This window comes from Euphorbia lathyris, chromosome 9 (assembly GCF_963576675.1).
Source record: "Euphorbia lathyris chromosome 9, ddEupLath1.1, whole genome shotgun sequence".
In the NCBI taxonomy this organism is placed as follows: domain Eukaryota; kingdom Viridiplantae; phylum Streptophyta; class Magnoliopsida; order Malpighiales; family Euphorbiaceae; genus Euphorbia; species Euphorbia lathyris.
Genome location: NC_088918.1, coordinates 2,977,665 through 3,005,477, shown reverse-complemented (window position 1 = coordinate 3,005,477; position 27,813 = coordinate 2,977,665).

Genomic DNA, 27,813 nt, shown 5'->3' with positions numbered 1-27,813 from the left:
GATACTTTCGTGCCTTTGGGTGTAAATGCTTTATACTCAATACTAAGGATAATTTGGCAAAGTTTGATGCCAAAGCTGACGAAGCAATCTTTTTAGGGTACTCAACAAACAACAAAGCATATAGAATCTATAATAAAAGAACCCAAGTTGTAGAAGAGTCAGTCCATGTAGATTTCGATGAAACTGACCCTGCAGGTAAGACAACTAAACCCATGGAGGACGAGCTGAACTCAGCTTCTGCTGACCAGAATGGACATGCTGAGTCATCAGTGTTGGTCCCTTATAATGTTACAAGTATAGTTTCAAGGGGGGGTTAGGAACTATTTAAACTTTTTAAACCTTAGGGCAGAATTCTTTTCTCAAGAGAAAAGGTTTTAACAGCGGCGCTGAGTAATCAGTAAGATACTGGCTTAGTCAACTAGTGACTAAGTCAGTTTCTTGACTTGAGTCAGGAGATAGCACTTAAAGTCTATTCCTGAGCTCAAATGTTCGATGCGCACAACTCAGCTTGACCTCTTTACTTGGTCAGTTTTTGATTATTTAAGCAAGCAATATATATAAGGAGTTTAAGGTAAGAAATACGTTACTCAGCAGATTTATCCAGGTCCGGCTTCTTCTAAGCCTACGTCCTGTCCCCGGAACACGTTCCAAGATTTCAAATCCTCTACTGAGCTCTTTAAAGGTAGAGCCTCAAACCTTTTACAATCTTAGCAACTGAGTATAACAAGAGTACCTTCCTCTATACCTCTACTCAATCCTAATCTCTCGTTGAGTACTATAACCGAGTACTCAGCCTCTCCTTTCTAATCTCTAGAAATGATAAGTGTTTGTCCTAAACAATGATTGCTAAGACACCTTAGATGATTGAATAATCACTCTAGACTTTTACACAAATATATGAAATGTAGTGTAAGATTGCTTTGCTTCTTGCTTGCAGAACTTGCATAGAAATTTGGTCAGTGTAATGGCTTGATCAAGTTCTGTGTGGAATGAAGCTTCTGATGGCACTATTTATAGAGACGTCTTGAGGCATCGATCATTTCGAATTTCGAAATAACCGTTGGAGGGAAACGACTTCCTATCGTTGTCATCCTGACTTGCTCAGAGCTCTCGGCCAATCAGATTTGTGTATCTTCTGTTCTCGGTCAGCTTTTGGTCAGCTCAGCAGAATGTCTCTCCTTTTATGGTAAAGTCAACTAGATAGCATACTATGTCGTCTGAACTTTACCCAAAGTAGAAATACTTTGTCTGGAAGTTTTCTTTAGCCAGCTGCTGTCTTGTACGCTTTGTCGAATCAACTCAGCAGCTTCGTTCCGAAGTTGTTCCCTGAAGGTCTTCTAGATCCTTCTCATGCTGAGTTGCGTTTTGCACACAGCGACATCGTTTTGATAATCGCGGGCCAAGTTGTCTTGAGTAGTTTGACTTGGGCTTTGACTTTCGTATTTGGGCTTGGGCCTTTTAATTCTTATGTCTTATAAACAATTTTAACTCAACATTGAACAAACACATTAGTAGAATAAATCAAAGCATTTAAACTTAGTGTGTTTAGAATATGTTCATAATTATACTTAAACAATTTTGTCAAATCAAAATTAAGTGGAAAGGTGTTTCAACAAACTCCCCCATTTTGATGTTGGCAAAACTATTCAGCGAGGAACTCAGTATTGAGCTCCCCCATGATAGTTGACCTATTATAACTTAGCAAACTCCCCCGTAAGAGTTGAGCTACTGACTTAGTTTTACTCTAAACATTTAAAGGTTTAATCGAGTAAGTCTAAGGTCAGTTTTTCAGATATAGGTCAGCTCATGGAACATATTCTATTTTACTCAGTGTTTAAGCGGAAGGTTTTATCATTCAAAGGGCGCTGAGTAATTTGTTGTTCAATGAGTTTTATAAGGCAGTGTTTTATAAACATATAGGTCAGTGTCAAACATGTTATCATCATTTGGTTCAATCAATGAATTTTATAGGCCTTAAACATCGCTGATTTAATTGAAGATACAAAATAACATAATACACAGCATCTTATACAAATAATTCATAACTCAGAGTTTGAACAGAAGATGCAAGTATGATATTAAATATAGGTAGTCAGTGTTTACAGACAAAAGTTAAAGACAGGCATAGAGACTACTACATACTGAGCTAGCCTATATCTATTTCTTTTTCTTCTGTTTAGATTGACTACTAGACTCATGATGTGTTCTCGCTTGTGTTTTCTCCCCCGTTTTGTCAGCATCGGGAGGAGGAATCCTAAAGCTGTTAGTTAAGACGACCCTGGTCAGTTCGTTGGACAGTGCTTTAAGTCTGTCAGCGCTTTCATTGACGCCATCAAAAATGGCAACTCCCTGATCTGAGACTTCAGCGGGTATATTGAGTTCGACAGCGCTGATCATACTGACGATGAAAGCTTCAGACTTACCTATCCATGTAAGTGCATCAGTCAGACCTGCAATGACTTGATGGAATGTCTTGAGTAAGTAGGTGTCATAGTATTGACGCTGAACATTGATGTGACGAATGTGATTGAAGGTTTGTCTGGTGATGGACAGTATTTCATTCTGTTTCATTGCGTCAGTGTCCATCTCTTGCTTGTTCAGATTCAACAATCGAACAGCCTCACCAATTTGCTCAACTGAGCACTGAGAATAGGAAGCCATTTGCTCGTTGGTTTTGATTTGCTCGGTGTAAAGCTGAGCAAAGAGCATCTTGACTTCATCAGAGGTAGCGTAGCGTGTGTTCTCAGCTGACAAGGTCTGAACTTGTTGTTGTAGAGCGTTTAAGTGTTGAACAGTTGTCAGCTGGATCTCAGCCAGCTTTGCAATGGAATCCTGCTTAGCTTGCTGTGTTTGATAGGAGATGATGATACTCAGCAAGTCCTTAAATCCCTTAACTTCGTTCAGAAGCTGAGTTACTTGGGAAAGCTGAGTAGTCTCTACATTAGAAGACTCAGCAGCAGGAGTAGACGATTGTTGAAGGTCTTTGATCAAGGTTTGTACTGAGTCGATGATGCGTTTGCCAGACTCAGTGACATTCATGTAGCTTAAAGAACCTTCATTCAGTTGTTCAGTTGCATCAGTATGACCGGTGGGAAGAGGAGTTAGAGGAATGACGTGGTTAGTGACTGGTAGTGTTGTTCCAATCTGTACTTGAGATTCTGGTAGGGTTGATTGATCGGCAGAGTTGTTGAGTGGAGAAGTAGAAATTTGAATACTGTCGGTGCTGACGGGGGCAGATACATTTGGAGTCAGCACAATGCTTGGATGGACAGCATTGACAGTAATCGCCTCAACCTGACTTATTGAGGTGGCGGAAGCACTTAAGTCGGCATGTTCCTGTTGAGAAGAAACAGAGGCTTGCTTTTCTATAGATGCCAATGCAGTAGAAGGTTGTTGTCATTTGAAAAATTTTAGCTTCAGAGCAGAAGGGTCCTGGGTTGGCTTTTGAATAACGAAGTCAGGAAGACTTGGTGGTTGTACAGGAGGCTCACTGACTGTCTTCTCACATGCCTTAACCAACCTTCTTTTTCTAGGAGGATTGTCAGCCTGTATAGACTCTCCTGAGTGAGATGGAGAAGATTCTTGTTGCTCATTATTAAGCTGGTCAGCTTGTACTTGGAATTGATCAACATTGTGTTGGTCAAGTTCTTGGTCTTCTCCAGCAGCCAACACAGTATGGGCTTGCTCAGCTGCAACCTCACTGGTTGTTTCCTCATCATCCTCAGCGTCATCCTGACCGCTGGCCTCTTCTTCTTTGTCATCTTCTGAACTATCACCATCTAGTTCTTCCTCGACTTGTGCAATAAACTGGCTGTCCAGATGCACTTCTTCTTCTTGTTCCTTAGACACAGTTCCTAAACACTGTGTGTAGTGAGAGTCACCAGGCACAACAATGTCAGTAGGGATAGCATCGATTGTGCTTTTTCTGAGGTTGCACATCAGCATCAGTTCTGTCCTCAGTTTCAGGCTCATCTTGCCTGCTTCGTTTATCAGCTGACTTAGGTCTCTCCTAACCTTTAGTACCAGCTGACTTTTGCCTCTTAGCTGGAGACTCAGTATCATGTGAAGGAGTCTCAACAGCTTTCCTCTTACGAGAAGCGGGGGCCTTAGATCTTTTCCCTTTCTGCGGAACAACTGTTTCCTCAACTTGTCCAGCAGCAGCAGCAACAGCTTTTCCTTTCTTTAGAGGCTGACCGAACTTCAACGCTCTCAGTGAAGCTGCTGTGATCTCAGATCCTTTAGCTTCTACTTCATCAGTTTGGTCTACCTGATGATCAATGAGGATCCTGGTGATGAGTGATCCTAGCCTTAGAGTTCCGGTACTCCTTAGGAAGCCAGCAACGAGGAATACTGGCATGTTGATCGGCTTGTACGTCAGCATATGCCAGATGAAGCATTGCTCGAAGTTTGTTGCTGAGGTGGTGCAGTTAATCTTGGGATAGATAAAATAACTCAGCAGATAATGAGCCGTCTTCTGGTGCTGACCCATGGAGGAACTGGATACTTCTCCTGAGTGGCCTGTAGGTTTACAGAAGTTGACCTCGTACCCAGTACCATCCTGATCTCCAGATCTCCTTAGCCTTGCTCCCTCAGTTTTTAACTTGAGCAGATTCCCTAGGTAGAGAGGGTTGATGAAGATGGTTTTCTCTTTCACCACGGTTACCAAGTAGTTCTGGTTATCATTGGCAACGCGAAGGTTGTGGTAAAACTCCTTTACAAGGTCAGGATAGGTGGGATCCCTAATCGAAAACAGCTCAGTCCATCCATTCTGTGAAATCCACTCACAGAAGGGTTGTTCGGATTGTACGAAGGCTTCAGATACCCATCTTGAGGGCTCAACCTTCCATTCTCGGACGTTTTCGAAGACCTTTGAATAGGTCCTGACTTTTTCAGGCTTTCCCTTACCAGAGGAGGTTTGGCCAGTTTTTCCTTTGCTCGGCGAGGTGACCTTGGTAGATTCCGGCACAGAGGTTTGCCTGGAAGTTTCATCGGAGCTGGGCTTAGGGTGGCCGGCACCGGAAATGTTGAATGAAACTTTAGTCATAGTTGAAGAATGCGTTTGGGAAGCTTTGAGAGTTTTTAGAGAGAAAGCTTTCTTTGCCTTAGAATTCGGTAGTCGTAAAGAGAAAACAATGGGAATTTACCCATTATTTATAGCGGTGAAGTGTGGATCTTAACGAATCCATGTGTCAGTTTTGCCTCGGGATTGTGAACCGACAATGATCCTGACATTTATGACACATTCGGCGCATACGTCATCCTAGGTGGCTATACGCGTGCTTTTGCATTTATTCTAACGGATCTAACACTCAGCGTTTAGAATACTAAGCGTTTCATATTCTGAGTGGTCAGTATTGCATAAAGGGATTATTTCTAAGTTTAAACTAACTTACTCAGTGTGCAAATTTACTCAGTATTTGCTGTTCAATTAATTTCAATGAGTACTCAGCAAAAACAATCATTCAGCATAGTAATTCACTCAGCATGCATATTCATTTAGTTCAGGAATTTACTGAAGAGGATTAAACATACCAATAGCTTCTCTCAGTATGCTGAACTGTTCACGGGCCAGTGGCTTCGTGAAGATATCCGCAAGCTGCTCGTCCGTTGGGACAAAGGTCAGCTTTATCTCACCTTTGAGTACATGGTCTCTAATGAAGTGATGCCTTATGCTGACATGCTTCATTCTAATGTGTTGAATTGGGTTCTTTGATAGATCAATTGCACTTTTGTTGTCGCATTTGACCTCAATTGTCTTTGTTTGAACACCATAGTCTTCAAGCTGTTGCTTAATCCATAGTACTTGAGCAACACAGTGACCAGCAACAATCTACTCAGCTTCAGTGGTAGACAAGGCTACTGACGCCTGCTTCTTGTTGAACCAAGATACAAGACAGCTTCCTAAGAAATGACATCCTCCAGAGGTGCTTTTCCGTTCTCTCTTGTCTTGACCATAGCCAGCGTCAGTGTATCCAACGAGTGTAAAGCCATGTGTGTTGGGATACTATAAACCCGCGTTCACTGAGCTTTGCAAGTATCTAAGGATTCTTTTTACAGCTATGTAATGAGATTCCTTAGGGTTAGATTGATATCTAGCACAGTAGCATACTGAGAACTGAATGTCCGGTCTACTGGCTGTTAAGTAAAGTAGAGAGCCTATCATACCTCGATATAATTTGTTGTCTACTAACTTACCATTCTCGTCAGCGCAGAGGACAGCGTCAGTGCCCATAGGAGTGGATATTGGCTTGCAATTTTCCAAGTCATATTTCTTTAATATCTCCTTGGCATATTTAGCTTGACTGATGAAGATGCCATTCTTTCCTTGTTTTATTTGAAGTCCGAGGAAGAAGTTGAGTTCTCCCATCATCGACATTTCAAACTCAGTCTGCATTTGTTTGCTAAATTCCTTGCACATTGATTCGTTAGTTGCACCAAATATTATATCATCAACATAAATTTGAGCCAGCAGGGTATCTTTACCCTTTCTCTTAATGAATAAGGTTGTATCAGCTTTGCCCCTGACATAATTTCTAGTCAGCAGGAAACTGGTTAGCCTCTTATACCAAGCATGTGGTGCTTGTTTGAGGCCGTACAAAGCCTTTTTGAGTTTATAAACATGGTTTGGGAATTTTGGATCCTCAAACCCTGGAGGTTGATTAACATAAACTTCCTCGTTTATAACTCCATTAAGAAATGCACTCTTAACATCCATTTGGAATAATTTAAAGTTCATGTAAGATGCATATGCACATAAGATCCTAATAGCTTCTAGCCTTGCCACTGGGGCAAAGGTCTCACCGTAGTCAATACCTTCTTGCTGACTGTAGCCCTGAGCTACAAGCCTTGCTTTGTTCCTGACTACATTTCCTTGCTCATCCATTTTGTTGCGGAAGACCCATCTTGTTCCAATGGTCTTCTGACTCCTTGGATGTGGCACTAGCTCCCATACATCGTTTCTTCTGAATTGGTCAAGTTCCTCTTGCATTGCGCTCATCCAGAATTCATCTTCCTCAGCATCAGCGAAGTTCTTAGGTTCCTGTACTGAGACGAAGGCTACATTGCTGAGGTACTTCCTGAGTTGATTCCTCGTCATCAGGGTATTCCCAGCAGAATCAAGGATTGCACTCTCTGAGTGCCCTCATGGAATCCTTATCTCTTTAGGTAGATTTATGTCTTGTGCTGTCTGTGTTTCAACAATCTCTGCAGAAGTAGATGGGTCAGTGAAAGTAATCTTAGGTTCACTCTTACTCTTGGTCAGCCTTTTAGTGAATGACTCAGTAGCTGGTTCTTGGTCAGCGGTTACTGAGTGTGGATCATCCTCGGTCAGCGGCTGGTATCTACCTGCAGGGTTAGTTTCGTCGAACTCCACATGTACTGACTCTTCTAGAACTTGAGTTCGCTTATTAAAAACTCTGTATGCTTTGCTGTTTGTTGAGTAGCCCAAAAAGATAGCCTCATCAGCTTTTGAGTCAAACTTTGCTAAGCTATCTTTGGTATTTAAAATAAAACATTTACAGCCAAAGGCACGAAAGTATCCAATGTTAGGCTTTCGTCCTTTACAAAGTTCATAGGGGGTTTTCTTTAATATAGATCTAACTAGAGCCCTATTAAGAATATAGCACGCTGTGTTAACAGCCTCTCCCCAAAAATACTTTGGAAGCCTATGCTCATCCAGCATTGTCCTGGCAATTTCAACCAGAGTTATGTTCTTCCTTTCAACAACCCCATTTTGTTGAGGTGTTCTAGGAGCAGAAAAATTATGGTCAATGCCGCTGGCTTCACAGAATTCAACAAACTTTTGGTTTTTGAATTCTCCACCATTATCTCTACGGATGTGAGCTAATTTTAGGTCTTTATCATTTTCAATTTTTCTAACCAAATTTGAAAATGTCTCAAAGGTTTCATCCTTGGTACTCAGCAAGATGACCCAAGTGTACCGAGAGAAGTCATCTACAATGACCAAGGAAAATCTTCTTCCACCCAGACTCAGCGGTTGGACTGGACCGAAGAGATCCAAGTGTAGTAATTCTAACGGACGCTTAGTTGAGACAATATTTTTGCTGTGAAAAGATTGTTTGGTTTGTTTTCCAGCTTGGCATAATTGATCTTTTTCAAATTCAAGTTCAGGCAGTCCCTCAACCAATTGCTTTCTTACTAATTTGGCCAGGAGGTCCATGCTTACATGACCAACTCTCCTGTGCCATAGCCAGGAATTTTCTTAGTTTGATACTAAGCATACAGTTTTTGAAAACTTTTTCTTTAGGTCTAGCATAAAGACATTATCTATGCGAGGGGCAGTTAAGATTAACTCATTTGATTCACCCTCATACATTTTACATCCAGTAGCATCAAATATAACTTTTCTTCCATTGTCACATAGCTGAGCTACGCTGAGTAAGTTATATTTGAGTCCGCTAACTAGGGAGACAGATTCAATAGTAGGATTACCTCCAATGGTTCCTGACCCTACTATTTTACCCTTCTTGTTGTCTCAAAAACTTACACTTCCTCCTCGTTTACGCTCAAACGTGATGAACTGAGTTTCATCACCAGTCATATGCCTCGAGCATGCGCTGTCAATATACCACATCTTTGACTTCTCGACACATCTCAGGCTTACCTGCATTGTAACTAGTTACTTTTAGGTACCCAATTCTTTTTGGGTCTTTGCTTGTTAGGTGCAACAGGTAAAACATCATATTTTATTTTATGGCGACATACTTGGACAGTATGGCCATTCTTTCCACAGAAGTCACAGCTGACCTTCTGTTTAGGATGTTTCACTGACTTGTCAGCACCCCAGTGCTGAGCGTGCCAGCACACCTTAGTGGTGTGTCTTTTCTTCCCACAAAAGTCACACTGGACTTTTCGCTGGGGATTCCATCTCTGCTGAGTACCTTGGTACTGAGTTCTCAGAGGAATGTTTCTTTTATTTGGAACCTTTAATTGGTTCTGGATAGTTGTGACGTCCTTTCTCAGTTTCTTTGAAACTGATTGGACTTCAGAGACAGACTCGTGTATGATCTTCATGTTATCATGCAGAGTTGTATTGTCATGAAGAAGGAATCTGAGGTCACTCAGCTTGACCTCTTCCACTTCGTCACAGCGCCTGCTGAGTGCTCTAACTTTCTTATTACACTTCTTGACAAGTGCGTAGAGATCACTCAGGGCATTAACCATATCGTTTCTGAGCTGGGGAAGAGTAATTACCTCATTTGATTGCTCCTCGTCATCTGATGCGACGGATGAGTCAGCATGCTCAGAGACGCATGGCTCAGCAAGTTCGTCAGCCATGAAGCATATCTTCGCTGACTCGGTGGCCTCAGCTTCTGTAGATGAAGACTCATCACTGTCGCTCTATGTAGCCACCATTGCCTTCTTGCCGCTCTTTTTGTCTTTCCTCAGTGTGGGGCAGCTTGACTTAATATGGCCAGTTTGATGGCACTCAAAGCATGTAATGGGCTTTGAGCTGTCCTTTTTGTATTTGCTGTCGCTTGAGTCAGCTTTATACTTATCAAACTTTCTGCAAGGCTTCTTAGAATATTTGTCATTCTTCCTGAATAGCCTTTTCATCTTCCTTGTGAACATAGCCATCTCCTCGTCATCAGTTGAGCTCCCGTCAGTGGAGTCAGCTTTCATGACAAGAGACTTCTGCTTCTTGTCTTCAGATTTTTCCTTCACCTCGAAGTTTTTCATAGATATCTCATGGGTCAGCAACGAGCCGAAGAGTTCGTCATATTTGTAGGTGGTTAAATCCTGAGCTTCCTCAACAGCGGTCTTCTTTGCTTGTCAGTCTTTAGGAAGACTTCTGAGTATCTTTTTGACTTGTTCTTCCTCAGTGAAGATTTTCCCAAGTCTCTTGAGCTCATTAATGATGTTGGTAAACCTTGCATTCATGTCTGAAATGCCCTCATCATTGTTCATCTCGAACAGCTCATACAGTCTCATCTGCTGATTCACCTTGGACTCCTTTACTTTATTGGTTCCCTCGTAGGTGACTTCTAGCTTTTTCCAGATCTCTTGCGCCGACTCACAACCAGAGATTTTATTATATTCTGCAGCATCGAGCGCACAGTGAAGCATATTGATAGCCGAAGCGTGATTTTGAAGCTTCTTAAGATCATCCTCTGTCCATTTGGCCTCAGCTTTTACAACTGTTTGGCTAGCCACATGTAGACTCCGAGTCGGAGGACCTGTGACGAAAACTTGAAAACAAGACGGTTGAAGCGATTGATTCCGGAAGTTTCGGAAAAAAATAAAATAAATAAGTTACGGTGGGTCGCTGTTGTTGATCAGATGGCTCGCGAATGCTTAGCGGCATGGTGCGAGTGCTTAGCGGCAGCCGGCACGCGTTCGACGACAGTCGGACGCCCGCTCGACGACGCAAAGCGCGCGCTCGACGTCCGTCGGACGCACGCATCCAACCACGAATAGCACGCGCTCGACGTCCGAGCAATGCACGAGCTTGACAGCGCGAAGCGCGCACTCGTCGGCCACAGGGCGTGTGCGCCCGGCGGCGCGGAACACATGTTCGACGGTCACGATACGTGGACACCCGACGGCGCGGAACGCGAGCTCGACGGCCGCGGGGCGTGCACGCCCGACGGTGCGAGACGTACTTCGGCGGCCGTTGGGTAAGCGCCCAACCGCGTCGGACGGACGCCCAACGGCAGTTGGGCGCTCGCGCCCAACCTCGCGTTGGGCGCTCGCCCAACGCAAGGTTGGGCGGCCGCCCAACATGCCTTGGGCGATGCCCGATTTTACTCGGACGTCGCCCATTGGTCCGGGGACCCGTTTACCTATAAAAGGCACGGATCCCCATGCATTTGAGAGGAGGAATTTTTTGGAGCTTTCTCACTCTAGACATTTTTAGAGAGAGAAAGTCAATTTTTTGGAGAAAATATTTTTTTTCCCAAAAAAATCCAAATTTTCCCAAAGTTAAATTTTTACTAAAAAACCGGAAAATCACGACTCGTGGAATCAATCGGCTTCGACTGTCAGATACCGAACTTGAGGTATTATCCGAGGACTAGACTCGTTTTATTTTATTTAATTTATTCCTTTCCTTTATTTATTTTCATGTTATAGTTTTTATTTATTTAGTTATTCATTTATTTTATCACGTTTTATTTAACTTGGTGTATTTATTTAATTTTCGTCTCGTGTTGAATGAAATTTGATTTTGCTTTAAAATAAAAAACCTCGTTTTGATATCCCAATACGAACCGTGATCCGATAAAAAGGTAGTTCGGGTATTAAAAACGTTGTAATTATAAGTTTTAATTTAAAGGAATTTCCGAATAATGTTTTAAAATAAAAACGTCGTTTTAGGAACTTCCGTTATTGACTATGATCCATTTTTGGTAGTTCGGAAATCCAAAACGATTGAATTAAGCCTTTGAATAAATCTGGAAACAATTGGAGTGCTGCTGTAATTTTCTGTTTCTGTCACTAATTGCTGTTTACCGACGGATTTTCCGTCGGTAAATCTGCCAGAATGTAAAAAATGCTGTTTTGGTCCCTGTTTCTTAACTTTTAAGCTTTTGGTCCTTTATATATATATGTGTATTTATGTAATATATATTTTCAAACTATTTTTGGACATTTGATACATATAGTTATCTAGAATGTTTAAACATTATTTTTTATTTTATTTTAAATATAAGTATATGTATATATATCTTTTCTCTTCTTTTTCTTTTACTTAAATGGTAATGAATTTTATTTTAAAATGACATTTGCTTGGGTGTTTTGGGAGTGATTAATTAATAGACATTTTGTGGATAAATATATATTATTTTTGACATTTAAAGTTACATTAGTTATGTATATATATTATTTTTGACATTTAAGATTAGTGGATAAATATATACTATTTTGGGCATTTAAGATTATATTAGTTATGTATATATATAGTTTTGGGATATTTGGATTATATAAGTTATTGTTAAATAAAACTCTTTTGGGGTTAAATGTTATTCTCTTATCTATGAGTTTTATTTACTATTTTCACATGTTTAAAGTATAAATGTATTATATTTAATATTTTCATATATGTATTATATAGTCTCTTTTCATTAACTTTTATTTCATGGTTTTTTGGTTAAAATGTATATATGTATATCTACATTATTTTCTTTATTCTTTGGACATCTATGGGTCCATGTTTCAAATGGTCTTTATTTGGGAGTGAATTTTGATTTAATATTTTCATTATTGTAATTATGACAAGTAGAGAATCCATTAAGGAAAAAGGGAAAATAAATTACAAAAAGAGTTTTCAATTTAAACTAAAGGGTTTAGAGGTTCCTTAATGTAAATAAATAGTGTTTTCTTGACATTTCAAATCGTTTCTCAAAACACCGCGTTTTAAAACATTAGTCCGTTCCAACGACGGATTAAGCGAACCTTGTAATTAAAAATCGTTTTCATTGTAAATAATGAAGTTTTGAAGCGCTTTCTTAAAGGATTTGTATAAAAATAAAATTGACTTGTATGTTTAACCACATTTTCTTATTAAAGATTTTTATCTCAATGTTTTCATACACTCGAGTCGTTCCAACGACGATTCGGGTGAACTTCATCTAACGGGGTTTTAAAACGCACCTAAATCGTTCCAACGGTGATTAAGGTGCGAACCATGCAAATAAACTCGTTTTGGGGAAATAAGTTAGTGTAGAATTAACTCGCAACACGACATGTAAATCACGTTGTAAATAAACTACTTCTTCCTTCCTCCCCTCTCTTTCATATTGAACTGATGTAAATGGGTGATTCTTTACTAAAGTGGCTTTTCAATAATATATGCTCAAAACGGTTTCCAAAAGGAGAAAGAAAAGGTTTCAAATGAATTTCAAACTTAAAGAAATATGCGATTAGTCCGTTATCGCCTAACATGCTGAGTAGGAGGCCGGTGGTTCATAACCGGGCGATGTCGGGGTGCCTAGTAGCCTTTCTCCGGAAAGGAGCTAGCCTTCTCGGCTCGTACCCAAGTTTCCCGAACCCACACCGGTCTCCCACAAGGGATCGGTGTTCATTTTCCCATTCGTGGGTGGCGACTCTTCCATATCTCCGAGCTCCGGTCCTGCCGAGCAGCTTGATTCCACGATTGGTTGCTTTCGGCGCCAATCACCGCTTACGTCGCCATGAGGTTGTCCACCCCCCGGTCCGCTCGGGAGATTAGGCCGTGGCACCTCGTCTAACAAGTGGCGACTCTGCTGGGGAAGCGAGAAATTTGATTCCGGAAGGCGTGTATTAAGCCCTTAACGGGGACGGATCGTATTATTTCTTTTCGTATGCATTCATAAGCATTATTGCAAACCTTTTGGGTAATTTCCGCGAAACCTCTAGCGAGAGTCCATTCGTCGCTCGAAAGAGGCTAGCGTAAGTTCCCCCTTACAGTAAGTCGCCAAAGGGTCCCCATCCATTCGTTAGGGGCGAATTTGTGCGGTCCTGTGAAGTTCCGCGCTCAGCCGTGTCAGCATATAGTAGCCTTAGAAGTTTCCGTAGGATTACCCGTTACTATTTTTGATGTGATAAATGAATCAATTCGTGTTTTCAAATCGCCATGATACGTATCCAATCCTAACATATGTAAAGAAAATGAAACGATACGTTAATATATACGCTTAAACCGATATATGAACTACCCCAAAGTATTGAAACGATTCGAACTAAAGATGACTTAGTCATCTCGTGTGAATGAACTTGTGCGACCCGCCTGGTCCCTTTCCGTGTCCCGAAGAAGGCACATGTTCATAGAAATACGTTATGACGTAAGCGCGTATTAGTGCAGATCGGTTTGATATTAAGGATAGTTATATCTCGATTCAAAAGACTATATTAACGAGTAGCCGTTATTCACATTCTTTAAATAGGTTGGGATAAAACGAAATTATGACGAAACGAAAACCAAGAACATTTCTGTTTCGAATGACCCCGTTGTAACGTAAAGAGTTTCGCAAACGTGGCCCGTCCCTTCCGAATAAAAGACGAGCTCTTGCGTTATGTCTTGTGTTGTTCTTAAGAGAAATGGACGTGTCCGCAAAAGTGACTAAGAAAATAAAAAGCAAAAATAAACAAACGACCAAAACCATTCTTTATCTACGATATATGTCAATCTCGAGAGTAGTTAAAGAAAATAAACCAATGTCGTTGGATATGTGTCTCGAACAAGTACATGCTCTGTTTAAAATCACGAAGCCGAATCAAACCAAACCGCATAATTGCGCCATATGGACGAGACTGCGGGTTTTGACTAACGACTCGATCATTTCGACCGTTACCAAAACTGCAAGAAATATGGCCCGATGTACGTGTTTGCTTAATTCGTGCCTAAATGAAAAAGAACGGTAAAATCCTTGCTTCGAATAAACATGTGATTCAACGAAACGTTGATTTTCTATAACCACGCTAGGATGATATATCCCATAGATTGGAAGGAATAAAGAGTTGAAATTAGCCGAAAGACTACCGTACGCTCAAATAAGACTCGTCGTCTTTTCACGTAGCTAAAACGAGCAAACGGAGTCTTAACGCTAAAAACAAACGCGTTACGCGATGAGTCCGTTCCCTAAATTCAAAAGTGATCCCATCACTAAATAAACACGTGGTTACGTCTCTCGATAGATCCAAAAGATCCCGTTGTAATCCAAAAATCGAGACACGAACCCACGCGAATAAAAGGAACGAGTCATTGACAATAACGAGCGATTGGACTAAAAGAATAACTTGTACCACGTCTAAAAACTGAGATGCGCTCAAAGGGAGTCACAACCCGAATTAATGCGTCTCGCGAAAGGACAAAAGATGAGTTATTCCGAAAGGACAATCCAACTTGGTCGATTTCTTAGTCACTGAACGTTGATACGTCAAAACGAACTGTGTTGTTTGATGGATGATTTACCTTTTCCGCAATAATTGATGGTATCATGCGTCCCCTGGACCGCAATGTGAGCCCAAAACCAAAATCCTAGGAAAGAGACCTGGACCAACGAGTGTGTGGAGGAATAAGGGTGGAAGAGAGATGTTGTGATACGTGTAATTAGACTAACGTTTGCTCTTCTTATCTTATATATCCGTAAATAATAAACGCACACACCAGAAATCATGCATATAAAATCATGCATACATACTAATGGATACCGTTCGCGCAGACGTCATCATTAAGCGGTTGTGGTACCGAGAGAGTAGTCGGCTAGTTAGGCAGTTTGATCAGTTACAGATTGACAGTCCCGAATCAGCAATTGTGGCTTCTAATTCATCTTCGTCCGAGTATTCTCATTCTTCCGTCATGTCTGCAACCGACGAAAAAGTGGCCGGATTGGAAAACTATGTGAACAACATTAATGAGCAGTTGGCTGCGATAGTGGCCCAGATAGCTAAGTTGGCCATGAAGGAGGACAAGAGTGGCAGCAAGTGATGCGGTTTCTACGAAACCTCACTAAGGGATAAGTGTACCCCGTCGTTATCAAGTAATAAATTTCTGGTTTAAGTCCAGGTTATCGTCCACAGGATTTATTTCTACAAGTATCAAGCTACTCGGTCTCGGATGTTATCTAGGCTTAGGGGGTTTTGAGTTTGGTTTGTTTAAATTAATCTACTCCTATGTTGAATTACGCTATTCCTAGCTAAGTTATCTGATTCTAGCTAAGTTATTTTATGCCTAATTAAGTTACTCTACCCCTAATTAAGTTAAACTACTCCTAAGTGATCTTTTACCAATGCAATTAACTGAAGGAACACGAAGGGATACGATGATAATGAAAATAGAATGTTTAAACAATTGAATTGAAACCTAAGTCACTTGTGTCCAAGGCGATTAACCCGACCTATCCTCCTAAAGTCCCTAGTTCGTGATTCCCTTGTAAGGCCGAAACTAGCTCTAAGGCTCGGTAATTTGGGCTTAATCTTCTATAGGGTCGTCAATCCTATAGGCACTGACTAGGTCAGATTCAGCTCGCAATATGTGCCAACCTAATTTTGGGATTATCGAATGAGTTAAACCAATCAGACAAAGCGTAAGACAAAGATTAAAACATCAAAACAATTGAATAAACAAGAACTATAATATATATCAAAGATGGAAACATTGTCACGAAGTTACAATAAACCTAGAATTCATAGCATGTATCAGAGGCTAGACAGAATGTAAAAGAAGAAAAATCCCTTTCAGGGAACCTGTCTACCAATACAGGCGTCTTTCTAGGATTTAAGGATGAAGCTTGAGCAATCCTCGGTGAATGGAGCTTCGGAGGTGTCTTCAATGGAGGTTTGAAGGATATGGAGGAGATGGAGAGGATTTCTCAAGGTGAAAAGCTAAGAAAATTACAAAGGAAAAAGATATCTAATTACAATGAAGAAATCCTATTTATAGTCGCGTCTCGGGCCTCGTTTTGACCTATTTTCGTGTCCTTGTTAGTGTAGGAAGACGTGGGGCCGAACGTGGCTTCGTGGGGGCGGAATTGGTCTTTTTGACCAATTCCCGCAGGGCTGCTCACCGAGCAGGGCAGGCTGCTCGGCGAGCAGGGCTGCTGGCGACGAGCAGCCCCCTGCTCGCCGAGCAGGCGCCTGGTGGCCTGCTCGGCGAGCAGAAATGGCCCACGGGGCCCTGCTCGCCGAGCGTTTTCGCCCGGAGCGTGCTCGAATCTCGCCGAGTGTCCTCTAAGTCCCTTTTCGCCCGAACTTACACCTGCACACGTACAAAAACTCCAGAAAACGTTAGTCCAAAAGCCAAATTGATCCGTCAATCGCTTATTTTGAGCAAACGCTTCGCTTGGTGCGACTTTTGACGGACCAATCAGCTTCAAAAGATAACGGAATCCTAATATGCATGCTATTTCGGCCGTATTTGCCTAAATTGATCACAAAACGAGCCTAAACGACGAAAAGTTAATAGAACGTTTCCAATTTCTAACTAACTCACACAAAAGCATTTAAATACGAGAATTGCTCGCTTATTGACTAAATAACTCTAAAACCCGTCCTAAAACTGTACCCAAAGATAGGGATTTTTGACCCCTATCAAACCTCCTCGCACTTAAAACTTTACTTGTCCCCAAGTAAACTAAAAAAAAAACTAAACCCGCCATCACAAACAAGCTAGAAAACCTCCCGGTTTGACTAGGTGCTTGACACAATTTCGAGCATCTGTAATTACATGCATTCGGAAATACAAAGTAGAGACACGATATCCAAAAGCCGCATTTCAATTATCATAGGTCATAGTTTTAAGCAAATGGACACATGTTCAATTAAACGAGCTTGAGGGGATCGCTAAGTAAAACACCTCACCATAGGTAGTTCACTCATTTCACACAATTTTTGGTGGCTAAGGTGTTTACTCTCGGCTTATGTTCTTGCTTAGGATTACGTTGATTTTGCACGTTCATCCGCGTTCCTCTACTATGCTATATGATTCCGATGATATCAAAAACAGCCTCTAATCGGGGTTGTAATGTGGTTAGAGGGTTAAAGGTACAACAAGGGTTATTAGTTCTAGCGCTAGAAAAACAAAGTTCAAAATGGCTTTAGCAAATATGAAGTGATTGAGCTTTTTATTCATCCATTATTCTCTTTTTGGGATGTTTTCTTGAGACGTTTTGATTTTAAGAACTGAGGAATGAAGTTCTCCTTTTTGTTCGTCTCTTTTCTTTTCTTTTTCTCTTTTTCCCCCTTTTTTTTCTTTTTGGATAGTGATGCTCAATCACTTCTTAGCCTTTTGGCTTGCTACTATGATGCCATAAACAAAGACAAAGCGCTAGAGGAAAACAAAGGCTCGATGTGAGCTTTGCAAAAACTTAGGGTTAAGTAACAAACCAAGTGATGGCTTGCAAAAATTGGGTTAGAACGAAAGAAAAATCTATAGACTAAAAAAATACAGGCTCAAAGGGGCTTCATAGAGTGGATGAAAAAGAGAAAATAAGGTAAAGAAAAGGGTTAATTCTAGTGAGGCTGATTCATCGTTTATCATCTCAAATCATTGCATGTAGGTTCAACACAGTATTAGGTGCAAAATCTGTAATCTTCCACAAGTCAAAGCATTCACACAAAAATGTCAAGAAAAAGAGCTTTTTGATGTTCGCTCTTAGGCTCAAATTCAGCTCACAATTCTTTGGGTTTCAATTTTGTGTTTACTAGTTTTCCCCAAACTCAAGTTTAATACCGCATGCCTTCAATTCTTAAGTTATCTACCTAAGTAATGATTTTGGCATTTCTTCAAAAGTAGGGTCTAAATGCAAACTGTAGCTCATGCTTTTACAGATACAAGAGTTGTGTCCTACGCCTAAACTAGTCGTCATGCAATTTTAGATTCGGTTCTCAGCCCTCAAAGACAAATAACGAAGTTTAGATTCGAAGGAGGTTCACGGTTTTTGGTCCTAAACATGCAAAAACATAAACAAAAACCGAAAACGCTAAACTAAACTAGACACGACGCAACAAAAATTTAAAAATTTATACAATTTTTGTAAGTTTGTCTACCCCTCCTCCTCACACTAAAAATATGCAATAAGTTCCAACATTGCATCACAAACCATAAAGTACAAGTGCAAAAAGTTAGGGTGGAGAAGACAACTTACTGATCGGCCGGGGGGTATGGCCAAGGCATGTTGTAGCGCTCGCAGTAATCTGTCGCTACGTATTCAAGACCCGAAAGCCTTCGGTCCATGTTCTGCTCAAAGTTGGTGAACCGTTGGTCCATCTGCTGAACAATGTTAAAGGTCCGTAGGTTAAGATCTCGCATTTCTGCCATCATAGTGTTGATGGCTTGGAACTGGGCATCCGTCCCCGACGCTTGGTGTTCCCTTTGGTCTCCTGCCATCGCAGGTTCTTCTTCCTCAGGTTCCTCGTCCCTTTGCTGCTGTGGAACTCGTGCTCTTTTTCTCCCCCCTCTGCTAGAGCTTGCTTCTCCGGTTGGGTTCCTGTTTAAGACTTCTTGAAAAGTAGATTTTCCCAAAAACTTGGAGTTAAGCAAAGTAGGGTAAATAGCAATTTCGGGATTGTCCAAATTTTTGAATTGGCTCTCAAGCAGGTTGGTAACTAAGTGCCCAAGACCTAGAGAACCGCGTTTCCTACTCGTTTGGCTTGAGAAGCCTTCAAATATGGTCTTAACATTATTCACGTGTTTGTGGTTGGCTACACACCATAGAATGAGAAATTCTGTCTTTGAGACTTTATTGCACTCGTTTTTGCCCAATAAGTTGTGGGCCACAAATTTGTGAACAAGGTTGAGAAGTGGGTCTAGGAGAGCGACTGGGCTAGCAGTCTGGGAGTTAAAGTCTGATATGCCTGTCAATTGTTCCCAAGCTATATCTTTTGTTATAGGTTTCTCAAAGTCTGAGATTGCCTCTGGGTTGTTATAGACTCCCATTAGGGCTGCTAGTGTGGTGCAATCGAGACGGTAAGGTTTACCGTTCAGTCTAAAAGAATGCTTCCCACCGCCCAAGGGTAGCTCTTTTTTCCAAGTGGTCAAGAATTCCATAGTGAAGTTGTGATAAACTGGAGTCTGTTTTGTGGCTAGTCTATACCAGCCGTGGAATTTGAGGATTTCATTGAAATCCTTCTTTAAACCTATACTCGATAAATAAGTTTGATCAACAACTATGTGTGTAGCAAGATCTTGCTTGGAAAATCTATCGTACAATATCCCCTCACGTTCATCAATAAGACCAAAGGGTGGATCATACTTAGCTTGGAGGCTTTCGTCGAACTCGACCTCAGATTCGGCTTCATTCTCGACGATGACCTTAGCTTTGCCCTTCCGACCCATAGTTCCTGAGGAATAGACAAAAAAAAAATGAAAACGTTAGGACATATTTACAAGTTTCAACATAAACCCCCAAACAAGCCATTTATAGGCACAAACCATAGCTTTAAGAACTTAGGGACTAAACCATAAGTATTTAGTCCCTAAGTGTTTTACCCGTAATTCACAAATTGATGCAAAATTGGAGATACCCAATGACTAAAACATGGTAAAAATGCAATTCACAACTCCATTGACAAGTTTCTAACTATAATTTGAATAGTTGAACTTTGAGCTAAAATGGGGATTTTGCCCAAATTGAGCAATTTCTCCAAATATTCACAAATTGAGAATGGAAATCACACCCAAACTATAAATCAATCATTATGTCAACCTAAATTGCAAGGAAATCAAGAATTTAAAAGCAAACAAGAGACTAATTTGAGAAAAGAGAGAGAAGCCTAAAACCTAGGTTTTTCTTAAATCTCAAAAGTTATCACCCTAAGCTAAAATCTAAGCCTAGAAACATGTTAGGAATCAAAAATAGGTAAAGATTCATACCTTATATCTTAAATTCGGGTTAGAATGGTGGATTTGGGGGGTTAGGTTTTGAAGAAGCAAAAGGAGAAGGAGAAGAAGAGAGAAGGGAAGAAGAAGGTGGGGAAGGTGATGATGAGTCACCCCCTTCTTTTTCTTATTCTTTTCTCTTTTTCTTTTATTGATTCTTTCTTCTTTCTTTCTCTTTTTTTTTTGGTTCGGGATTTTTAAAATCCCGAACAGCCCGTGTCGGCCTAGCCGGCTGACTCGGCCGACCAGTCCGTCGAGCTGGGCATTGCCTAACTCGCCCGGGTTGGGCGAAATTCGTTTTTTTTTTTTTAATAATAGAGTGCGGGGGAACAAAGTTTGACAGCGTAAATAAATAAACGAGATTAAAATTCAATTAACCAAAACAAATAAAAGAAAATAAAAACAAAATGAAAACAAAAAGGAAAGGGAATGCATAATCAAATTGTTCAAACTTTGAATTAAAACCCGAGGAGAACCCGATTTCTCCCCCTTACTCAATCCTTTCTCAGGATCTTTGGATTCTTCTCCGTTGTGCTCGGGAGAGAACCCTGTGGCCTTTCCTGCCTGTCCCTATTAATCTGAGCTACCTGATTGCTCAAATCCTTGCAGAAGGCTTCGTTGTTGGCAAGCCTAGCCGAGATCTCCTTCAAAAGAGTGATCACTTCGTCAGATTCCTTAGGGTGTTGCACTGGCCCTTGATTTTGCTGTTGGTATGGGGGCATGCCAAGCCCCTGCTCTCTATGCTCTTGAAAAAAACCGCTAGGAGGTCGAAGCACATTTTGATTTGAATTCCCGCAAGAGAGGTTCGGGTGCTGAGGCCTCCTGTAGCTGCCATTGTTGTTGTTGTTGTAGGAGTTGTAGTTGTTGGGGTTGGAGTTGTTATAGTTCTGATTGTATCTCGGCTGCCCCCCAACAAAGTTGACCATCTCCACCCCATCTCCAGCGAAAGGGCTACCTGCTTGACAATCCTTTCCATTGTGGTCGCCGCCACAGTGCACGCAGGTGGGAGGTCGGCTAAGCGTAGCCAACAGTACATCCATCTTCCTACTCAAATCCGCAACAACTGGATTTTGTTCCTGTTCTTCCACAGCAAATACCCGCTGCCTTGTGGGGCCGGCGAGCTTCTGTTCTTGTCACTGCACACTCTTTCTGGACAGCTCGTTAATCATGTCATATGCCTCTGTTGCTGTCTTTCTAAACAAATCTCCACCCGCTGCGGAGTCTACAATGGCTCTGTTGGTGGGTGTTAGTCCGTGATAGAAGACGCTTACTAACTGATGCTTGGGTATGTCATGATGAGGGCACATGCGTAGCATTTTTCTGAATCGAGTCCAAGATGTGTGGAGCGCCTCATGCTCGTGTTGGTGGAAGGATGTGATCTCACCCCTGAGCATTGCTGTCTTCGAGGGAGGGAAGTAGTAGGACAAGAATTCCTTCTCCAACCCTGCCCATGTCGTGATTGAACCGGGCTCCAGTGTTCTCAGCCATTCCAAAGCTTGCCCGGTCAGAGAGAACGGGAACAGTTTCAGTCTAGCAGCATCTTGGGGAACCCCATTGGTCCTTGCGGTGTCTGCGCACATTAGGAAGCGATCCAGATGATCATTCGGGCTCTCATGTGCTTCTCCTCCAAACAGTCCGGTTTGTTGGATCAAGTGAATTATACCAGACTTGATTTCGTATGTATTCGCCGGAATGTTTGGAGCAACAATGCCGGACAGATGCTGGTGTCGGTGCGGTGCCAGGATCTCACTCATCAGACGAGTATCATTTTCTAGTCCGGTGTTCTCAGTATTCCGCTCATTGTTCCGTTCATTGTCAGTCATCTTGATAGGCTTGATAGGCTCGATGATCTCGTCTTGCTTCAGCTTTCCGATCTGTTTGCTCCTGCGAAGAGTATGTTCAAGTTCAGGGTTAAGAGGGACACACGGTATTTTCGCTGATCTCGTAGGCATATGCTGAGAAAAGGTAAATACAGAAATAAATGAAAGCTGAAGAGGAATCATACACATCATACAGTTTTTTACAAATATAATAACGGTATAAATAAACACATACAGACACGTACAGATGAAGTTGATAACTACCTGTTCGTACAAACAAATATGAACAAGTGTAAGTATAAACAAGAACGGTTATCATAAATGAGTATGTATAAACATGTGTATATAAACAAGTATAAACGGTATAGATTCGTATGAACAAGTATCATGATTATAAACACGTATATATGATATTAACAAAGGAAGTATTCACAAAGAATGCCTAAACTAACAAGTCGACCTTTGGTTCGATATTGCAGAAGAAATAAATCCCCGGCAACGGTGCCAAAAACTTGATGCGGTTTCTACGAAACCTCACTAAGGGATAAGTGTACCCCGTCGTTATCAAGTAATAAATTTCTGGTTTAAGTCCAGGTTATCGTCCACAAGATTTATTTCTGCAAGTATCAAGCTACTCGGTCTCGGATGTTATCTAGGCTTAGGGGGGTTTTGAGTTTGGTTTGTTTAAATTAATCTACTCCTAGGTTGACTTACGATATTCCTAGCTAAGTTATCTGATTCTAACTAAGTTATTCTACGCCTAATTAAGTTACTCTACCCCTAATTAAGTTAAACTACTCCTAAGTGATCTTTTACCAATGCAATTAACTGAAGGAACAAGAAAGGATACGATGATAATGAAAATAGAATGTTTAAACAATTGAATTGAAACCTAAGTCACTTGTGTCCAAGGCGATTAACCCGACCTATCCTCCTAAAGTCCCTAGTTCGTGATTCCCTTGTAAGGCCGAAACTAGCTCTAAGGCTCAGTAATTTGGGCTTAATCTTCTATAGGGTCGTCAATCCTATAGGCACTGACTAGGTCAGATTCAGCTCGCAATATGTACACGTACAAAAACTCCGGAAAACATTAGTCCAAAAGCCAAATTGATCCGTCAATCGCTTATTTTGAGCAAACGCTTCGCTTGGTGCGACTTTTGACGGACCAATCAGCTTCAAAAGATAACGGAATCCTAATATGCATGCTATTTCGGTCGTATTTGCCTAAATTGATCACAAAACGAGCCTAAACGACGAAAAGTAAATAGAACATTTCCAATTTCTAACTAACTCACACAAAAGCATTTAAATGCGAGAATTGCTCGCTTATTGACTAAATAACTCTAAAACCCGTCCTAAAACCGTACCCAAAGATAGGGGTTTTTGACCCTTATCAGCAAGCACGCTGAGAATGAGGTGAACGATGGCCCTCGCTTTGGGAACGAGGATGATTATCAGGATTATATCCGAAAACAGCTTGAGAAAGAGAAAGCTAAGGAAGAGGAGTGGAAACAGCACATCACGCAGGAGGTGCAGGATCTGCGTGGGGGAAGTTCCGGGAGTCAGGACTTTTATAACTTGAAGAATTGTTTGTCGGCAACTACTCTGCCTTTGAAATTCCGACTCCCTGACATGAAAAAGTTCGATGGAACTGGGGATCCCACTGCCCACATGAATCAGTATGTTGCTGTGATGAAGCACACGATCCTGACTGAGGATCAAGTCCTGGGGTTGTTTAACACTTATCTAGAGGGGGCTGCCCTCACATGGTTTCATGCATTACCTATGGTGACGAAGAGGGATTGGAAGGAGTTAGCGAAGTCATTCATCGCTCAGTATAGCTTTAACACCATGCTTGAGGTCACTTTGAAGGAGTTAGAGAGCACTAAGCAACAGGCTGGGGAATCTTTTTCCGATTTTGTGAAAAGATGGAGGGCTAAGGTCGCGGTTATGAGGCAGAAGCCGCTTGAGCAGGATCAGATCCGAATGGTGGTCGGCAACACGTTGCCGTATATCAAGAATGAGTTGCGGTATATGCCTTTTACCGATTTTAACCAGATGTACAGTTGTGCCTTGACAGTTGAGGGGGAGGGAGAACCAAAGAAAGCTTATACCAAATGGACAAAGTCTGGATATAGTGCCGGAGGGCCAAGTGCGAGTACGGAATCTGCAGCAGTGAAAGTGCTTGATCTAAATGCTATTGAAAAGAGGCGGTTCGCCAAGTTTGATCAAACCTACGCAAAAGTTTTCGAACGTTTGCAGAAAAAGGGATTGTTGAAAGCCCTTACCCCATATAACAAAGCTCCACCTACTCCGCAGATACAGGCTAGAGGGTATTGTGAATTCCATAGCAGTTATGGGCATACAATTGAGAATTGCGAGAGGCTGAAACACGAAATCCAAGATTTAATCGAGGAGAAGAAGATAGCTGATCCTTCGTCAGCGAACCCTTCCGTTAGGCATAATCCATTGCCTAATCATAGGGTGAGCATGCTCGGAGTTGGTCTAGCAGAAGGTGTAGTGATGGAATCCTTCGAGGAGAATGTAGAGGAGTTGTTGGACTCCGACGAAAAGAGCAATGTAGGAAATGGTATATATGTGTCCTTCCTTGGCGAGGAACCGGAGGATGAACTGATGAATGAAGGGTTGAACAGTGGGGCACCGTATGATAAAGATAGTGCCGAAGAGACCGGAGAAGGGTCGTCTCGAACTATTGTGCCTAATTTGTGTCTGTTTAGTGGTGGAGGTAATCCCGAGGTGCACTTGCGTGAATATATGCGCGACATGTTTGTTGAATCCTTCGAGGTGGACGAGATTGCTCAGTGGTTTCACCATTCGCTAGTAGGCGAGCCTTTGGGGTGGTTCCACTCATTACCCGACTCTTGCAAGCATGATTGGGATCAATTATCAGATTTATTCTTAGAAAGGTACCAAAGAACCGAGGACAGGACCGTAGAGCGCTTCGCAATGCAGATTGGACCTATCAAGCGTCCGTTACCGAGGGTTAGCAAGTATAATGGCAACAAGGACCCTATGGAGCACCTTCACTTCTACTTATCGGCCATAGCGCCCTTGGGTTTTAAAGAAGAAGAGATCACTAGCTTGTTTTGTAATTCGTTGATGGGTGAACCGTTAATGTGGTACATGTCGTTGCCGATGTATGTTAAGATCGATTGGGCGGCAATGACGAAAAGATTTATCAAGGAGTATACAGTATGGATGCTGGCAGAGCAAACCCCGGATTCCCCGTCTTACCAAACACCTGATGCGGTGTTAGCGATGCCTAGGTATGGTGGATACTAGGATCCTGTTGAGCATGCGAGGTTATTCCGCAATCATATGTATGACGCCGGATTTCCACAGTGTGAATTACATGAACATTTCCCGGAAACTTTAATGGGAGAAGCCTTGTTGTGGCACCAAGGCCTATTAGAGGAGGAAATGGGTCATTGGGTACCGCTTAGGAGGGCCTTTGTGGCAAGATATGAGATGTATGTCCCGTGGACGGGATCCCTGGAGGATCTGGATAGGATCAGGCAATTCCACGAGGAACCATTTGTGGATTATGCTAGAAGGTGGAGGCACCGTTATGAGCAGTGTCACGAAACAATGAGCGATAAGGTGCAGCTTATGTGCATACAGAGAGGAGCTATTCCGTTAGCAGCTAGAAGGATGAGTAGAGTGTCCCTCCGGGATTATGATGATCTGATAGGCTGGGCATTATATGGATTGGCGGATCCTTTTTATTTGAATCCAAACGTTCGTCATGTTATGGATTTAATGATTGTAGACATTTGGGAGAGCTCTTCGGATGAGGAAGATGCTAATCGGAGGATTCCTATTAACATTTGGGACGAATCGGATGATGAGCCGGAAATCGCCGTCATGACAAGATCAGGTCGAGTGGCCGAAGGAAAGGCACCTATGGTAGAGACTGAGATAGGGGAAGGGTCGGCTCCTAAGTCCGACGACCAAGTTCTCGAGCAGTTGAAGAAGACACAAGCTAAATCCACGGTGTGGGAAGTTTTATGCCATTCTAAGTATCATCGTGAGAACCTGATGAAAGAGCTGCAGAGTTTGGTCATTTCTACCGATACTGAGCCAGCAGCGCTAGTAGGGGAAATTATGGCTCGAAAGAAAACCAAGATCACGTTTACTGACAAGGATCTCCCAGAGGAGGGAAAAGCTCACAACAAGCCTTTGTACATCCGAGCTGAGATTAACGGAAAGAAGACTAGCTGTGTGATGGTCGACGATGGATCGGCTATTAATGTTTGCCCGTTGAAACTCTTGTCTAAACTGGGAGTGGAAAGAGGAGACTTGACGGCCTTGGAAACTGTGATTAGGGCTTATGATGATAGTCGTAGGCATATTGAAGGAGTCTTTAAGGCCAAGTTGAAAGTGGGGCCGCATGAAGAAGAAACTGAGTTCACAGTGCTGGATATCCCGGTAACCTTTGCCGTATTGTTGGGACGCCCATGGTTCCACAAGTTGGGAGGTGTGCCCTCCACGCTCCATCAAATGATCAAGTTTCCCTTCGGGGAAGAGATAGTGACAATCAGAGCAGAAAAATTGAGCTCAGTGGCGGCATTGGGGATCGAGCCTCAGCTTTTCTCTGGATTCCAAGTTTCTAGGATCTACGAGTCTAGCATGACCACCGATGTGGTGAAGATGATGAAGGGAGGTTTCATCCCAGGGATGGGCTTAGGAGCACACCATCAGGGGTTGCCAGAATTTCCGGACTTTAAGAGTCAGAAAACCCGGAGGGGTTTGGGATATGAGCAAGGAGGTCCGTCCAATGCAAGTAGTGAAGGAAAGGTGGGCCTAAGGAAGTACTTTGTGAATGAGGGGCATGGAAAGGTTTATTTAGGAACCCCTGAGTCGTGGACTAGCACCGAAGGGAAGATTCTGCCAGGGTTTGAAATTTTCAATGATGTGACCGACTGGGGCAAAGGAAAGGCGAGTTGCTTTGTCGAGGAGATTATGATGTTAGACTTGAATGCCGAGGAGCAAGTCATCACCATTGAAGCAACTGCAGGAGCGGCGAATGAACCCAGTACCTCCAAAGCATATGAGAAACCCGAGAACCTTGATGATGAAAATTGTATTACTGCTTTGTTTGAATCAGATGATGTAATCGCCAATACTATCAATGAAATGAATTCTGATTTTGCTTACTTGCTTGATGTTGATCGTGATCATACCATGCATTCTCATTCATATAACATGCCTACATTTGAAATCAATACAATAGAAATGTCAACTTTCAATCTTGGTACGGATGAAAATCCTAAACTTATACAAATTGCTCAAGACTTAACTATTGAAGAGAGGAAAGAATTCGAGAGAATAATTAAAAAATACGAAATAGTGTTCGCTTGGACATACGAAGACATGCCAGGAATTGATCAATCAATTGTAACTCACCGCATTCCAACATATCCCGAGGCGAAGCCCGTAAAACAGAAGCTCCGACGCATGAGACCGGAATGGGCAGATAAGATCAGAGAAGAAGTGAAGAAGCAGTTAGAAGCAGGGTTCATCGAAGTAATCGATTATCCCCCTTGGGTCGCAAATGTGGTGCCCATCGTAAAGAAAGACGGCAAAGTGAGAATGTGCGTCGATTATCGAGACCTTAACAAGGCATGCCCCAAGGATGAATTCGCATTACCTCATATT